The sequence below is a fragment of the Cimex lectularius genome, unplaced genomic scaffold (genome assembly GCF_000648675.2).
Source record: "Cimex lectularius strain Harlan isolate CLEC.00 unplaced genomic scaffold, Clec_2.1 scaffold290, whole genome shotgun sequence".
NCBI classification, from domain to species: domain Eukaryota; kingdom Metazoa; phylum Arthropoda; class Insecta; order Hemiptera; family Cimicidae; genus Cimex; species Cimex lectularius.
The window spans coordinates 277364-295729 of record NW_019394207.1 but is presented as its reverse complement, the minus strand read 5'-3'; the positions used below and the strand labels follow the sequence as shown (position 1 = coordinate 295729).

At 35.4% G+C, this 18366-nt stretch overlaps 1 protein-coding gene across 4 annotated transcripts in view; it reads right to left on the bottom strand.

Moving 5' to 3' along the window:
- The window catches only part of LOC106668557 (brain tumor protein-like), a 67025-nt gene that overhangs the window by 10704 nt on the left and 37955 nt on the right, over nt 1-18366 (bottom strand). For 2 of the 4 annotated variants that reach the window (XM_014397424.2, XM_014397423.2), the window contains exon 2: nt 17971-18046. The exons of the other annotated variants lie outside the window; for them this stretch is intronic. The gene's annotated coding sequence lies outside the window, so the exon portion shown is untranslated. The remainder of the gene's footprint in view (nt 1-17970; nt 18047-18366) is intronic. 4 annotated transcript variants of the gene reach the window in all.

Below are 18366 nucleotides of genomic sequence, written 5' to 3'. Positions count from 1 at the left end.
AAACAATCTGCGAGAAAGTTGAACGCCGGGATACTTTATTCGCTACTCGCTGGCGTGTGGGCATGTTTATAGTAAACTAGCCGTGTGGCATCATCATTGCTGCCCAGTATCCCGGAGGTTCTGGTTTCAGTGTCTCCAGAAAGGTTCAGCAAATGTAAGAAATAACAAGAACAACGTATTCAAACACATGGTTTGACTCGTTAGCTAGATGCCTACGGAGTAAGTGGAAAGTTTGGGGTGTTATCACCAGTATCGCACAAGCTGACTCACCGGCTAGTAGCTAGTGAACTCGCTCAACTTAGTAATAATCGTAATCGAGTCTTTCTGCTTGCCTGGTTTATGTTTCCATTGTTGTGTTCTTTAATTAGTCAAATTTTCTGTTTTTAATGTGTCTCAGTTTATTACAAACTTATGTTGTTCCGAGGTTAATTGATTTTTTAAGTAAGCATGCTACCTCGTTGATTGAATATAGTTTCATGAGTTGGGACCCTTTAGCGTTAGTATTGAAATTTTTTTTAAAAGGGTATCTAGGCAGTCCCAGACAATCTGAGGAGATTCCCAGGGCCTGGAGAAGTCTTGAGAGCTGGCTGTAGGTCCATATAAGCAATCGACTTAAGTCATCTGAAGCGCTTTTGGCTGAAGAGCAATGTGATCGAAAAAAGTCAGGTTAACCTTAAATCCTCGGAGTATCATGGAGAGACCATACACATAAGAATGATAAAAATTTGCATGCAACTTCATCGATACTGGGAAGGAATTAGGCCGATGGATATTAAATCTGTCTGACAAGGATGTTATTTATCACCTGTTCTTGAACATTTACTGCGAATCGGTCCGAAGTGTGAACTGGCATCTGCATCCAAGACCCACTTTCAATTCGTTTCTTTTTGCCTGCATATCTGGGAAGGGCACTTTAAAATATCCAGCAAAACTAAAATATAGTCTTTGAGGGTGCCCATTTACCATCCCTTACTGCAACCTATGGGCAGGACAATGACGTATCCACAAAGATTGGACGGTTCCAAACCCTGTGTGGCACCGTTCACCGAGAGCAACGACTCGAAGTAGCAGAAAAAAAATTCTTAAGAAGGGTCTAAGGCACAAAAAGTTGTGATGATGTGTATCTAAAACGGAAAAGAAAAATGTGAAGAAGAAGTACAAATAAGTAAGAACGTACGAGCCACTAATTATTGCTTGAAGGGTCGGGAATGGGGGGGACGAACGTCATGAACCATTTGAGTAGTATATCAAAGGAATATTTCAAATATTACAAGTTCAAGTATTAGGAGGATTTTTAATCAATTATTATTGTATATTCTATTAAGTCACTACAAAATTGTATTCTGTAGCAGGGAACTTTCCTAGAAGAAGATTCAAATTTCTGGAATGTTTATTTATGATTCCTCCTTTCTCGAGTTTCTCACGTTCGCAGACGCAAAATTAGAAAGCCTCTTCCGTCTTGCCAAAAGTAATTTACACATTATGAAACAATTCATTGTTCTGAAACATGTTACGTGTGCGGTAAGAAATCTAAAGCTTAAACATTCTGGGACTCTTATCATTGATACACTTTGATCTGTCTCACTTTCTGCTACATTTAATGCGAGAGTGGAAGAGAGAACGGTCTCAATAACAGGAAATCTCCTTTCAAGGCTTTCATACAAGAGGATTAACCCTTTGAGAATATGGCCCGAGAGGTTCTTCCTCTTTTTCTTCAAACGCAGGCCGCCGGTTCGGAACATTAATGAATATAATATTTCCTAGTAGAAATGGTCGAATAAACATCCACGTATGGCCATAATTTTTCACGGATACGAGGAAAACATCCAACGTCCTGACAAACCGTACGCGTAACCTGACTCAACAGCAGTCGATTATCTCCCGGAAAAACATTAACGTTTTTCTTTGCTTTGGAAGTAGAAGAGTCTGTGAATACAACATAAACTCGAAACACGTAAAGATATCGCCACCGTTCTATGCTAATCTACGAAGATGGGAGCCTGAATCATTAAAACAAGCATAACGTAACCTCTCAGACCTGGGACTGTTTAAATGCATATTGCTCTGTCTGCAGTAGGATTTAATGAGAAGAGTCTTGAAATTAAAAACAAAGACTAAGATAAAGTTGAATTTATTTGCTATACATTGAATACATTATTCTGAGAAAAAATATTAACGATAATATAGAACAAAGTAATGTAAAATGAACAGCCTGCTTTCAGACCTTAAGTTTAACTTTTGACAATAAGTTTAACTTTTGCTTGAGAGCAGGAGTTGTGAGCTCACAAATAGTTTCGTACATTACAAAAAAAAAAAAAAAATAAAAAAATAAACGAAAATCATATTTATACAAATTAGTGTTCGCAGTACTCATTCAATTTATTTGACTAATAATTATTAGTTTAACTTTTGACAGTAAGTTTAACTTTTGCTTGAGAGCAGGAGTTGTGAGCTCACAAATAGTTTCGTACACTACAAAAAAATAAATAAATAAATAAATAAATAAACGAAAATCATATTTATACAAATTAGTGTTCGCAGTACTCATTCAATTTATTTGACTAATAATTATTTTATTAGTATACTACTTTTAAAACGTTCTCTCTTTTAATTACATACGTTTAAAAAATTAAATTGATCATAAGAGGGGGGAAGGAATTCATACCAAATTTGTTCAGATATTTGAATCTTAATCCTACATTATACACATTGTTATAATACATGAAAGTGTTTACTTTAGGAACAACACATTTTATTAACGCATTTGTTCAGGCAGTTCAAAGTCCATAATGGGTAAAAGTTTATGCTTATAAATACGAAGAAATTATTGACTTATAACCATTTAAAATCTATGTAGAGTTGTTTTGTGTTGTACTTTCGTGTTTATTTAGCAATGTTTTTATTAAAGAATTTTGAGCAATAATTATTGGAGAAATTGTAGATTTTGTGGTACTATTCCAAACTAAGATCCCATATGTTATCAAGGATTGGACTAAAGCAAAATAAACCGACCTCATTAAATCTGGCAGAAGAATAGTTCTTAAGATTTTAAATGTATAAACTAACTTTCTAAACCTTTCTACCAAAGCAACCAAGCTACTAATATGAAAGTTACCTTTATATCAATATGAAACTTAAAGGTTAATTTATTATTCAATTTTATTATTGTCAAGAGCATTTTATATAAAATCAGAAGCCTCAAATAGTGAATCTTCTGCAGAGTGACAATTCTTTTTTTAAAACATTTTTCCAAAATTTTACTTAGTAATAGTGTAAAAGAAATAGGCCTGTAATTGCTAATTGTTGTTTTTTTGGGCCCGATTTATGTAACGGGATTAATATAGATTTTTTTAAAATTCAATGGGGATAAGTCCAAGTTTAAAAGATAAATTGTAAATATAGATAAAAGGAAGACTTATTAACAGAAACGATAAATGGTGGAGTATGTTGTTCAAACTTTTTAAAGAGTTGTCAAGTCAAAATAGTGAAACAGCCTAACAATAAAAACTAAACTTATTTTAATCGAAATATAGAAACACTTTAAATAAAATAATAAGAAAGGCAAATTATAACTACTATAAAGGCAAAATTGAATCAAAAGCCTTAATCCTAAAAATGTATGGGAATTAATTAGAAAAGTAGCTAATGACAAAAGAAATTTCAATGAGCAAACTGTTAATAATGCTGATCCAATAAAGTATAAAGTTTTTAAAGAGTAGGAACTATCTTTTTAAAAAGATGGAAGACAGTAAGAAGGTATTTTTTAATACAAAATTTGATAAATTGTACTCAAAAAAGGTGTTTTTATCATTTAGCCCATTTAAGATAGGTCGAAGTTCTTCATAGTATTTTCGTTTTAGCCAAGAAAAATTTAATATGGAAGAGGTTGAACAAGATAGTCAAAAAATTATTAAAGTAGTTTGCTCATTCAAATTTCTTTTGTCATTAGCTACTTTTATAATTAATTCCCAGACATTTTTAGGATTAAGACATCAAGGTTATTTGATTCAACTTTGCCTTTTTTTATTATTTTATTTAAGGTATTTCTATATTTCGATTAAAATAAGTTTAGTTTTTATTGTTAGGGTGTTTCACTATTTTTCGATGGAATGAGTCCGTTTTTTGATAGAAGTAACAATTCCATTTGTAATCCATTCCTTACTTTTTACGAATTTCTTTTTAAAGCGGACCAAAAGGCTCTTCCCATGATTTCGGACGTGCATAACAGAGTGGACTGGTTGTACTACCTACTTCATACGAGTAATATAGAGCTTTCGCTTTTAATAATACTGGAGGGTAATAACAGACGACATGCCGTTGTTGTAGTGCCAATGCGGCACGTGTAGGAGAGTCCTCTCTTGAACAAGGGGATTTTTATTCGCCGCAATAAATTATTGTCCCGCAAGGGGAGGAGTCCAGGGGTTATTGATTTCCATGGAAACGCCGGTCAGTTACCTCCTGCTCACACGTCTGTTTCTAATTAGATAAAGCGAGCACAATTTGATCAATCAAGGTCATTCACGGTGAGGTCACCGGATCCACGGGAATTGTTTTTGAAAACGGGAAACGGGCCGGTCAGAGAGGGGAAAGAATCCAGGGATGCAACAAGGCTATGCCCATAATCCAGTTGCACAATTTAATAACGTAATGAAAGGTCGTCGGCGTATTGGGTAAAGGTGAAGCAAGTGTATATAGTGTTTGCAATACGGTGGTTAGAAGGTGGAGGAGGACGTTATGCAAGGGGGCTCAAGAGAAAAAGCAAGGTCGTTATGCTCTACAGATTTAGGCCTTGTGACAAAACCTCAGGACTATCAAGCACAACACAATAAATTTTAATTTGCCTTTAAAATCCGTAACACTCCTTTAAATATCTGGACACAAATCTCTTTCTAAGTCCAAATTATTATGTAACATCGGGCGTTATAAAGCCAATTATTAATTAGTTCAATATAACGCCATGTCACTTTATTGCACTACTGATAAAACCGATCCATCAGGGTTATTGTTTCCTTCCAGCAATATTTCTTTTTTAAATTTACATAAAAGGAGACAAACAGGTTCTATCCCCCCAGAATTAGAATATGCGCCAATTTTTCCATACAACTTTTAAAAAAATTAATCGGGCTTAGATTGAAGCAGGAAGTAAAATTGCATTCAACAAGACAAAAACGCAAAATATTCTCCCATCGTGGGCCACTAATTTCGGTTCATTAGTACAAAGTAAGCCTCCAAAATTTATGACTACGACGAAAACAAACATATTCGGATTAAAAAATATCAAGGTACGATCTTGTGAGGCCATTTTAAGTATTTTTTAATTAATCATTGCTCGCGTGCGTTGTACGCTCGAATCCAATTGTTAAACCATTAAGGTAATTTCAAAAGTGAACATCGACGCTTTAATTTATCGCAGGTTCCTTTCCATTTAGTAATAACAATATATTAAATATTAAGGAAAATGTCGTGTTGGATACTTCAAACCTCTTGCAAAGGGACAGACACGGGGTTGGTTGTCCTCTTCTGGGAGGTATCCAATAATTTTAAACATAATTAGGACTTTTGACACACTGAGATGCTACCTAAGAAAAATGAAAACTGGCTTTCTACTCGGAGGGGAATCTTGTACTGTTAGAGGCTATGGGACAGAGCCCTTGTCCATTAAGGGAAGACCTTACCCCGGGTTTTGCGAAAATCACTTGTTTCATTAATTTTTTTTCTCAACAATGATACAAGATATTCATTTGATTTTTTAAAATTTTATTCCGTATTTATTACTGATGTTTTATTTTTTACTTCCATTTCGAAAAAATAAAAATTATAGTTTTAGGAGTTTCGAAAATTAGGTTCAAGATAGTTAAAATTACGGCTCTTTTCAAGTACATTTTCCAAAGAGTTTATAAATAAAATATTTAAAAAAAAATCATTTATTCGTTTCTTTTCCAATAGCTGTTTTAATATCTTGAAAAAATTTGATTAAAAAATGCCTAACAGAAAAATTTTAACAACGGTGAAATTTCGGTAAAACATTAAACCGCCATTAAAACAGCCCACAATTTTTTTTCATGAGTTGCAGTATACTCGCACTTTTTATATTTCATAAATATGTTCATTCTTTGATAAAGAAAAATTAAAAAAAAAAGTATGTGAATAGAGTGAACAGGATAGAAGATAAGTGTACATAAAAGAGCAAAAGCCCTACCTTTCAGATCGCTTTTTGTGAAGTCACTTCGAGAAAACTCAAGGAGGGGTTATTAGTCTTTATTGTAAATATTATTTACATATATATTGTGTGAGTGCATTCTAGGATATATATAATTATATTTTTAATATTATTGTTATATTATACCCGTTTGTGATACCTATTGGGCCAAAAGTTAGTTGTTAATATGCACTAGTCTCACATGTGAGCAGTTTGTAATTGGTTTGTCTTCATAAAATATTTTTTAAAAAGCAATTCCTATATTATAACCCATATAATATTTATATCAAAATGACCAGGAGTCAGATTTTTTTAAATTTTTCAGGTACGGTCTCCTCCCCCTTAAGTAGAGATGTTAAAATATGCTAAATTAATCTTCGAAGTGTATCTGTAACTACTGACCCAGATTAGAGATGAGGAAAGCTTAATAGGTGCACCAAATTGGCTGGAGGAGGGGCACATAATTTAAACCAATGCACAAAATTTAAAAGAATATACAAATGTGGGACGAGAATTAGAAAAAAATTAAGATTATAAGAAATTCGCCATAGCTACAGATAGTATTAGGATTTTTTTTTATCACTCTAACAATTTTATAACAGAATTATGAAACTGTCGGTAATTCTGAGCTGCCTGTCAAATTAAGGTCCGACAGGGAATCGATTATCGTTTATGTAAGGGTATGAGGGTGTTATTGTATAAGGGTTGGATTCTGAGAAAAACAAACCCACCAGGCCTCTGATTCTACATTGAAGTAAATAATATTATAAAGCTTTCAAAAACCGAATCGAAACATGCACCGGGAATTGGACATGGGAAGATTCACCTTGAGGAGTTCTTGTAGGAAGCACCGGCTGAGCGTTCCGCTCCGATTCTCGGTTGTGTCATAGCACGAGAGCCTACTAAACGCCATTCACTCCACGCAACACGACGTTTATACGTACCCCGTACCTTTTTCTTCGCATGGTGGAGGAGTCTGGGAAGGTATGAAAACCCATGCGAACCTAACCCCAAAGACCAGAACGGAGGTGACTCACGTCTACACTAAAACGTCGGCTATAAAGTGCGCGGGGCATATTCGTCTTTTTTCGACGGTCAATGTCTCCATTGAACAATCGAGAGAAGGGGGGACGGACGCCTTCCCACATTTAAATATATTCCCACCACTGGAAAAACGCGTTGTAAATTAGCAGACACTTTTCCTGCTTCCCTTGTATATTTTTTTGTCTATCTTCAACCAAGGACAAATCTCTATCAAGGTGAAACTTATAAAATCCACCGAACAATAAATATTTAGTTATAATAATATATATTATAAAATATTTGGTTTCTCATCAGATTCTAACCATCCATCTATGCTCATATATACAAATATAGATTAACGCACTACTAATATTGCTTATTCCAAATTAAGTTACAATATGCTGGTATGAAATAAAACGCTTCGTTATAAAATATATAACCTATGTTTTCTGGGTACGTAAAATTATTTTTTGGATGAAAAGTCTTTTAACAATTAAATTACAATAAGTGCACACAGAGCTCAGATTTTTGAAATGAAAACCAAGAATGAAAGATTCTAATAAATATACGATACAATTGTACAGAGAACCGTTATTTTGGTTTTTAATTAACGTTATTTTTTTAAAATGATTAACGGTGTTGTTTGGCATGTTTTAGGGGCAGACAGTTCAGAAGAACATTTGTTTCAAAAATTTAATTTTTTTAAATTTTATTTTATACCTATTTACAATACACTATGCCTTGAAGGGGGACGGAAACCATTTTTATTATCCCAATTTACTCAACGGCTGGTCCTCGGGGAGGAGGTCCTGGGAGGGGGGCATCTTAGTTTTAGTTTTGATCGTTTGACTGATAAGGATGGATTATGTTGGACATGGATTTGGGTGAGTGTAGAGTTTATTGTGAACTTAGAAAATTTGATGGTGATTAACTTACAAAGGGTTTTTGAGGTCATTGTGGAGGGTGGTATTGACTATGATTCGGAGGACTTTGGATTGGATAGACTGACTTATTTGGATGTTGGAAGGTTTGGCGGTGCCCGTAGTTCTAATTCATATGGTCCGGTTTGAGTAGTGTCAGTTTTTTTTTTTTTTTTTTGTCGACATGTTAGATTTGTGTCCGAGTTTATACAGAAGTCCGAAGCGTTTGTTCAGTTCCGGGCTTTTTATTTGTCCGCGTCGGATCCAGGTTAAACGTGAGCGAAGATAGAACCCAAGGTGACTTAAGCAGTCGGTTTGAGGGATAACTATGTTGTTAAGTAATATTATGTGAGGGGTTTTGCTTCGGAGGGTAAATGTAACTAACATTGGTGCGGGCATTTGTTTTAGTTTATTTTTTTCCTCCAATGTTAGCTCCCTCCAGTCGGCTATTCGTTGGACCTGTGCCTGCAGCTCCTCCCAGGCACTTGCAGGATCGGGATCAGAGGGAAACACGACTGTGTCGTATGCAAACGATGCTAGGATGGTAGAGGGTGTGGTTGAGATGTGTGAGGTGTAGAAGAGGCACAGGAATGGTCCGAGTAAACTGCCCTGAAGTAAAAATTTAAATAGAAAAATTTAAACATCATGTTAACATTAAAGTTAATTTCTTGGGATTCGTTTGGGGCAAAAAGCAATGTTCCTGGGGTCATTTCAGAACATCGGAATTCTTTCTTTTAATATAATCCGGGAAAAAATGAATACAAATTGATAGGAAACAAAGGTTTGAGCCCTCGTCGAGACAAAGCCGATTTGCAAAAAGGCAGGAAAATAAGAGCCGTGCAATATTACACCCCGGGTTCACCTTTTCCTCCTACCGGGTCTCAAAAGGATTTCCGAAACCTGAAACAACCTTTTGAGAGCAAGTGTATTCCTACTGGACTAAGTTATGTTATACAGAAAATCAACACTGCAGGTCAATTTAAGATAAAATAAATGTAACAATATGAATTACAAAAGAAAAAAGTAAATGTAAGAAAAACTATTAGTTGTTATTCACTTCTATCACTAGAAATTGAAAAATGAGCTTTAACCAATCATCGTTGAATTTCGGAGGGAACGCTTGCATAGACCATTAATTATTTTTAAAGGTTTATAGCTAGCTCCCCGCGATTAATTGCATTGTGCATCCAGAAACAGGATGTTTGCGACGGCATGAAATTATATCGATCTTGCAGAGGAAGACCAACGTGTGGTGTTTGTTGCTGAAAATTAAAAAAACCTTTCGACCCAGAATTATTAATTTTTGGAGTTTGTTATGTTCTTTAAAAAGTGCCCAAAAAGATGCACAAGAAATAGTTATTTTTACCGGGGGCAGCGGTTACCGAGTGGTTTTGGTGGCCGACTTGTATCTGCCACGCTTGTGGTCATGGGTGCGAATCCCGGCGTAGGTCACGGTTTCTTAATTGAAAATAGTTACAAAAATGTAATTGGACGTTAAGCTCTCCTGTAAGACAGACATTACTTTGTAGTTATTTTTTCCCGAATAGAACCGAGTCCTATCAACAAACGTGAGATTTTTGTTGATAAGTTTCTTTCTGGTTTCTATATTGAAAATTCCTTAATCCGCTCACTGAATATGGCAAACAGTAGAAGCAACAATAAGCAACTGATGTCAGCAGGCGCTCCTTCCGACTACCCTGTGATGTCAGCAGGCGCTCCTTCCGACTACCCTGTAAAACACGTTGACAAGTAAACGTCGACAGCACAGTTTCGCCTTTTTCTACACTTTTCAAGATCTCAACATCTAACGTGTTGAAAAGGGAGCCACCATTTAATAAATTTGTGATTGATTAAGTTTGTTTACTCCACGGCCCCGCTGGCTTTTCTCCGTAATTAACTATGAGGGGGAGGTTAAGAGGCGAGCACAAAGGCCGGGCTCGATGCGGAGGGTTGGAAATTGTAAGGGAGAGGCAATGTGTGGTGTGATGGGGTTTTATCCCTCCCGTTTTAACTTCGTACTCACTCCTTCTAAGAGGTGAACCCGACTTAATTGTAAAGGAACGAATCCCAAGCCAACTGCCAGGAATACAACCGATCGTTCTTAAATCCCATGTTGATGACCGAACAATACCAATGGGATCAGTAAAAACAATTCGATGATATAGGTGAAAGGAAATTTAAATATCGTTTTATTGACAGAAAATGTGGAATAAATATACCCTCGTCTGAAAAAATACTACTAAATAATACTAAAAATTACGTTATGATCAAGTTATCTAAAGTTGAGAATAATCTATCAGTTATCTAAGGAGATATTTCTGGATCTCTTGAGAGGAAGTGGTAAATGTCCTTTAAAAATTGTTTTATAGTTAGAAATTGTGGTTTGAAAAAACACAATTACCCTCGGTAAATTGAAGCATTTACGCGCAAATTAACTAAGGCGATATTTCTGGATTTCTTGGAAGGAACTGGTACATACTCTGTTTTGAAAAAGTCCATCCACTATCGCTATTTATTTTGCTGACGTAATATTTTTGTCTAGTTAACCGACAATGAAATTCATCCGTTGTAATTAAGAACACGTAGGACGTATCGAGGATCTTGGAAGGTATATGAACCTTCTTAATCGTGAATTAGAAACAGTATTACAGTAACATCATATATAACCCCCACATCAGCGGCTTGGCATTTCCGTAACTGCATTGTAGCGTGTCTCCTTTGTTCAATTTTTCCTTTTGTTTGTTTGATTGTTTTGATGTTTTCCTATTCTTTGTTTAAGAATTTGTATTAATTCTGTATCGTGTCTTTTCCAAATGCATTTGACCTATCTCACCAAATATTGGGTTGTCCGGAAAATAATGCAGGATTTTAAGTTTTCATTAAAAAAAATCTATATAAAATATTCTGTTTACGTTTACAGGATTACTCATTTGTATGAATGTCAACACTTATTAATCCTCTTCCAAATGATATTGTTTGTTTACCTCTGTAGCATTCCGCTACTTGGAAATAATTCAGTCATCCTTATAATGTCAAAGCGAGAATTTCGTACGATTTTCTTTTACGAGTTTAAACTCGGCCGAAGCGGAGCCCAAACGGCTAGAAACATTAACCAAGTCTGGGGCGAGGGTTGTGTTAATGAGTGCACTGTGCAAAGGTGGTTTAAAAAATTTCGGGAGGGAGATTTCAGCCTTGAAGATGAAGAAGGTCGTGGAAGGCCTTCCTCTCTTAATGATGATGTTCTGCGATCAGTGGTGGAAGAAAACCCCAAAACAACTGTTCGAGAACTTGCAGAGCAACTCAAAGTCAGTAAAACGACCGTCGCTGACCACCTCAAGGCGATTGGAAAAGTGAAAAAACTCGAAAATTGGGTTCCACACTCATTAAACGATCGCCAAAAAAATCAGCGCTTTGATGTTTGTGCATCACTTCTTTGTCGAAACAAAAATGACCCATTTCTGGCCAGAATTGTTACATGTGACGAAAAGTGGATTCTGGACAGTGGCTCGACAAAGGAGAAGCTCCAATACATTTTCCAAAGCCCCCAACTCATCAAAAAAAGGTAATGGTTACGGTATGGTGGGCTTCATTTGGTTTAATACACTACAGCTTCTTAAATCCTGGCGAAACCATCAATGCTGAATCATACTGTAACCAAATTAATACCATGCATCAGAAATTGGCAGTAATGAAGCCCTCTTTGGTCAATCGGAAAGGGCCCATTTTGTTGCATGACAACGCTCGACCACATGTGTCACGTGTAACGTCACAAAAATTATTGGAGCTTGGCTATGAAACTTTGCCTCACCCACCCTACTCTCCGGACCTCTCGCCTACTGACTACCATTTTTTTAGACACCTGGACCACTACTTACAACACATAATATTCAAAAATCAAACGGAACTGGAAAATGCATTTATTGACTTTATCAATTCTAAAAATTCTGAATTCTACTCAGACGGAATTAATAAGTTACCAACACGTTGGGAGAAATGTATTGAGAGTATGGGAAATTATTTTGATTAAAGAACATTGCTTTAAAGTAACTAGTTTCTTTTTTTTTGTTTAATACCAAAATCCTGCATTATTTTCCGGACAACCCAATAACATCTCCAAAACGGCCCTAGACAAATAGAATTTTATTTCTATTATAAAAGAACGGGGTGGAAAATAAAAAATAAATTGAGCTTCCTCTGGCAAAATAAGGATATGGGAAATGCGGTTTAATAATTAATCCGAAGAAATAAAGGAGAACAAGATAAGAGGGTCGGTTACAATAATAGTAAGAATCGCCTTTGGGTCGTTAAAATCGAACGTAATCGTGCTTCAAGCTGGAACGTGAAAGTTATACCCCATAAGAAGTGAAAAAGGGCACAAGGGACGAAATTCGAACAGAAAGAAAAATACATGTGAAATTTATATACATCAGATTTCCAAGATTCCTTATTACAACCTACGGATCATTAATAAACAAAATAAAGAACTACAACCAATTATTTTTTTTCAAATTCCATTATTAAAAAATTAAATTATTCCTCTGCCTCCAACTGGCCACAATATTATGGATACACTGGTAAATAGGAGCGAAATAACAGCTATTCCAAGGACTCTCTCCACAACCTCCTGAACGATCATCCATCCGGCCGAAAAAAATTCCCTAACCGGATAGAAAGAAAATTGACTATCATTTACAAGGCTGATTGTTTCAAAGTCAGTTTCCTTTTTCGTCATATCAACCCGCGGGATGTTGTTTCTGGAAAAAAAAGTATTTGTAAGTATGTCGGGTTCGCGTGCAGGGTTGTTGGAATCGAACCCGGGACCTCTACCTTACAGTGATGAGCGCCGTGTCAACGCCTAACCGTTGCGGCGACCGACGCCCCCTTTACCTTATCCTTGACCATCTTATCATATTGATAAAATCATCAACAAAATTGACCATCTTATCATATTGATAAAATCATCAACAAAGAGTTTTCCTTTTTATTACTCCACTCCTTCAAAAAGTGATTTGTTTTTACTTGAATAATTTCACATTAATTGTTCTTCTTTTTGGAAGCGGCTTATTGTGATCGGTTTAATTGTTGGGATTTAGATTTAAACAAGTCCCAGACACGAAATGAACCGATTAAAAAGTCGATCTTTCCTAATATTTACAGAGGGAAAATATGAAAAAAAAATCTAGCTTATTTTTTCACCAGCCGTATGAACTATGCAGTTGTAGTCGATTTTATTATGGTTCAGAAAATTAAATTAACATTATAAGGTCAATTTTTATTTTTTTTACATTTTTTAAAATAACCCCCCTCCCCGGAGAACAAATGTGGGGACGGAAACGATTAAAATAATAAAACCCGCGTTGGCTCGTCCATCGAAGAGGCCGAACGGGTGGATAATCGTAAATCCACCCTTTGTGAATTTGTCAGCCTGTACACAAATCCCAGGGAAAGCAGATTGTAACCTGCTATTGGATTTCCGTATTAACCTATGGATAGGTCAACTGAAGCAAAACGTGGTTAAATAAAACATGGTTACTGTGTTGATTGTCCACAGATTTTTTTAAATTAATTGTTTACTTTACTTATGAATATTTTCTTTCTCTTCTCGTTTTTAAGGTCTTATAAGAGTTGATGGCATGGTGAATGGAGTGAGCTTATAGAGATTGTAGGAAGGTCGATTAGCGGTGGATTTGTACGAGGGATATAGAGATCAAAGGGCGGGGACGAGTATATATGACTTAAATTTAACAGTTTATAAATATAGGAAGACACTGTTTGATAGAGGAAAGAGCCAAGAAAATAAAGCCTGCGATTGTACAGTCATTTCAAACCACCATATATATTAGACACATGAGATCTCTCTGGAGAGCTAAATATGAACCGAAGAAACAGTTCGTCATTCTCTTGAGTTAATAAGTTCGCTGGGGTGTACACCGTAGACCAAATGGCCATAATTGACGGAGGGTGGAGAAGCAGCGACGGGAGATTTGGGATGATAACGATGAAAGGACAGTAGGAAGTGGGGGTTTATTATGTTCCCCAAGCAATGCATCTGGGTTATTGTACTTTCCTAGTTCTTTAGTTCAGTCTGTCCATTCGATCCTTCTTTTAAGGACGACTGTCGATGCTACATTTCCTTTCCTTGGGTTTTCTTTGGATCCCAGGTTATGTCTCCATTAAGCGATTGCTTCGCATTCGAAGGTAAATGGCTGTTTCTTCGTCTTCATTAAATAATCTACAAATGAGGTCCACACTGAATATGCCCTTGTTGGGTAGAGTTTTCTCAAGACGCCAGCGACCGGTAAATAGTCCAAACACTTCTTTGAGTTATTTTTTTTAGCTGCTTGGTTATTCGATCTTACAAGGATTTCTTTTGCCAGTGATCGCTTCTAACATTTTCTGGGGCACAGAAACACATCATTATGGCATGTATCTTAAATTTAAAGACCGAGGTGTAACTTCCCTAATGAGTTTGATTGCTTGTTGTGACCCCAAAGTGTTGAGTTTGCACCCAATTTGATTGTTTCTGGAGTCTAAATGAGCTTTTCCTCAATTCTCCTTGTATACATATTTCAAATGAAAGTAGCTTTATTAGAGACTTTTTTAATGTAATTTACATGGTTGTTTTTGTTGCCCCTGTGATACATAAGTTTGCCAGTCTTTGTATGCTGCCAAATGTGTGGGTAGCTTAGCTTGTTTTGTTGAGCTTTGGTCTACTTTAATAGTGAGCCATATTGTTAATATGGGTCTTACTACTACCGTACATAGCCAATGGGTCATTTTCGGTTTTAGTCACCAAGATTTGCCTTTAGTCCTTTTGGTCATAAGTGATATATTATTTTTTTGTTATATTGTTTTGCAGGTGAGAGTTCCAGGTTAATTTCTTATCCAAGATTATCCCTAGGTATTTATTTATACAAGATTTGGGAAATGTGGGGTTTCCAGGAATTTATCAAGGCCGATCCATCCTTAGGTTTTTTAACAAATGGATAAAAGGAGATAGGTAGTTGTCAATGCAGGGAATCTTTTTTTTTTTTTAATTTTTTTAAATAATCGATTAAGACTTTATTTATGAATATTTTCTCTTCTCGTTTTAGTTAAATTTCAAAGATGGACTTTTAAATACATATTTGAAAGATTTTGCTGGAAATATGAACGGTCTTGCTTAATAAAAATGTTCTAGAAGATCGTTTTGAAGAGATATTCTTTGGTAAATCAAATGTTGTTTACTGGTTCTTTTTTCCTGGGATAAGGGCTCTTTTGTGGAAGGTAAGTTAAGAAGATAATTAATTGAAAGGTAAGTAAACAAGATATTTCCCCTTGAACAAAGCGGGATTTTGCAAATTTAAACAAGAAAAAAAAATCTATGCATAGTTTTCTATTTTAAGAACCTTCGAATCTCATTAACAGTATGTTTATCATAACCGTGTCAAATTGGTTATTCAGAGTGAATTCCACCGTTCAAAGGGCAAAATAGGGTCAGATGACGTTGAAAAGCAATAATAATTCCCTACGGGAATTAGTTTACGAGACTATCTACGAAGAGGACTGTGAACCGTCCACAAAAGTTACATAAACAAGAGATACGAAAATAGACCGAGGGGAGAAGAGAACAGATCCCTAACCGAACTCTCATCGATTTACTTTATCCACTGCGGTGAACTGAAAACATTTTTTAAATGAAGAAAAAAAGACCAATTCTGCACCAATTTTGGCGAAACATGGAAATTCCGTTTAAACAACTATCATAAGAAGAAATTAAAAAAAAAAACCTTTAGCACAATATAACAATCGTTATTACGATGAATAAATGAAACGTTTGTATAATGGCCTATTTAAAATGTAGCCCTGCATTTTTTTACGAAAACAACCACGAGCAAGTTTCCCTCTAGGCAGCACTTGTTGATTGACATAACTGCGCCATGGGAATATTTTATGTCTCGGAATGAATATACTTCTAAGAATAATTGTCCAATATTCATGTTTTGCTGATTAGTCGAACACCCTACCTACCATGGAAATTTTTTTACACCGCACTTAATTACAGAATAAAATATTTCTATTTCAAAAACGCAATTAAACTAAAATAATAATAAAAAATGAAAGCCTAATAATCTCAATTAAAATAATTGTTAATCAATATGGATTATTACAGTTTTAGCACCTCGAGGAATATATTGTACTCTGGGGGAGTGAATGCGACCCAATTTCTATATTCGCATTGGGTGATGATGTTTATGTGTATGTATACTCTATTTTGCACTCGACAACCTGCGGTTACAAATGAGAGGCTTGCACGTTAGGATGTCGACTTAAATTTCTCCCAAAATAGAGAGTCTGTAACAGATCAAGAAGCTCAAATAGCTGCTGGTCGAAAAATACGCATGGAAGAAGTACAAACGCGCAGAGGGCCGGCGATGACCTCAGCTGTTTGTCGGGCCCCTAAACTATTTTTAGCTGTATTTTTTTTTTTTTTTTTTTTTTTTTCAATTAAAAAGTAAGGGATAAGGCCAATTTGAAAAGAATAATTCCCTTCAAGCTTACTTTTCCGATACAGAACGTTCCATCAACTCAGAAATTCATTATGAAGTCAAAGTTTCAGTACTGTAAGCAGTTATTTGTCATACTTGTGAATTATTTAAAACAAAAAAATTAATTCTTTTATTTGTACCCTATACGTTTAGGACACATATGTATTACAAATGTGATCACAATTCATTTTCACACGGTCCAGCACACATGGATGGGGAATGATTAGAGAGGGCTCGGGCAGTAGGATTATGATGTATCGAGAGGTTGGTGTTTTGGAATCGGGAACGAATCAGATCGGTGACAAAAGGAATGTTGAGGTCGTTGTGGATAGTGAGGTTAGTGGCGAGTTTTGACTATTTGAGTACTTTTGATTGGAAGCATTGAAGGCGCTGGATGTTGGATGGCTTGGCAGAACCACATAGTTCCACCACGTATGTCCAGAGGGGTCGCAGTAAAGTATAAGGTTAGTTTAATGTTGACGGTTAAAACGGGTTTATGTCATAGAAGTCGTATTCGTAGTTGTCAAAGTCTTCTGTTAAATTGCTGTTTCTTAAGTCTAAGTGAGTATTCCACGTCTAGGTGTAGTTTCGAGTATTTGACTTTAATGAAAACCGGTATCTCTTTGTTGGTTATGTACAAGTGTAGGTTTTTTCCTTACAGTGTGAACGTATACTGAGTACCTTTTTATTCATAGTCTTGTCCTCAACTTTTAACACCTCACTGAATACCTTTCTATTCATTCAGTCTTGTCCTCCACTTTTTAAACCAGTCTTCAATAAGCTATCATACGTGTAGGTGGTGATGATGGTATTAGCGTATATAGATAGGTAGGTCAGCAGTATAAATGATAGAAAGGATGGGACCAAGAATGCTGCCTCGTAGGACGCCGGCTTGTATTAGCAGCGAAACAGCGGTAAGTTAAATCGGATTTCAAGATATGGTAATAAGGTGAATTATCAAGAATAGTTTTTAAAGTCCTGATGAAGTAAATATATTACTACAAAGCTTGACGAAGAAATCTTTTTTTTTTTTTTTTTTTTTCAAATTAACCTCTTTTTTAATACATTATTAGTACAGTAAATTGTGTAGAGCTTTACAGGATCATGCGAAGTACCATGCGATCTTTTTATAGTGAGGAAAACAAACCAACACCATTGAAAATTGTAATACAATCTAATCAGACATAAAAAATATCCACAAACCCCCCGACCGTTAATGTAAATCATTAAACCAACTAATTTTCCCCCATTAAATTTTTAGTTATTAGTTGCATAAAATAAAATAATAATTGATAATTACGTTTGTATAAATATGAATCTGTGGACAGCCTGGGTATTTTTCGTTTAATAGATGCCGGTGTATAATATTTTCAGACCTGAAACCAAGTTGAAACAAAAATAAAAATTAAAAAGTGAAAATTAATTTCACAAAAAAAAATTGTGAAAATAAAAATCAATAAAACAAAATAAAAAATCGAACTTGGTTTCTTTATCCTAACTGGACTTATAATTAAAAAATAAATTTTTTACTAAATTAACCAATGTACAGCACAAACATTGGACAATTAATTAAACCATAAATACACAATTTAATGTTTATATTTGCCTAGAATACTGAAATAAAGTAAACATTGTTTATAAAATAATGGCACGTGGGATATCTGAATGTTGTTTTTACAGGCTGTTTAAACAGACT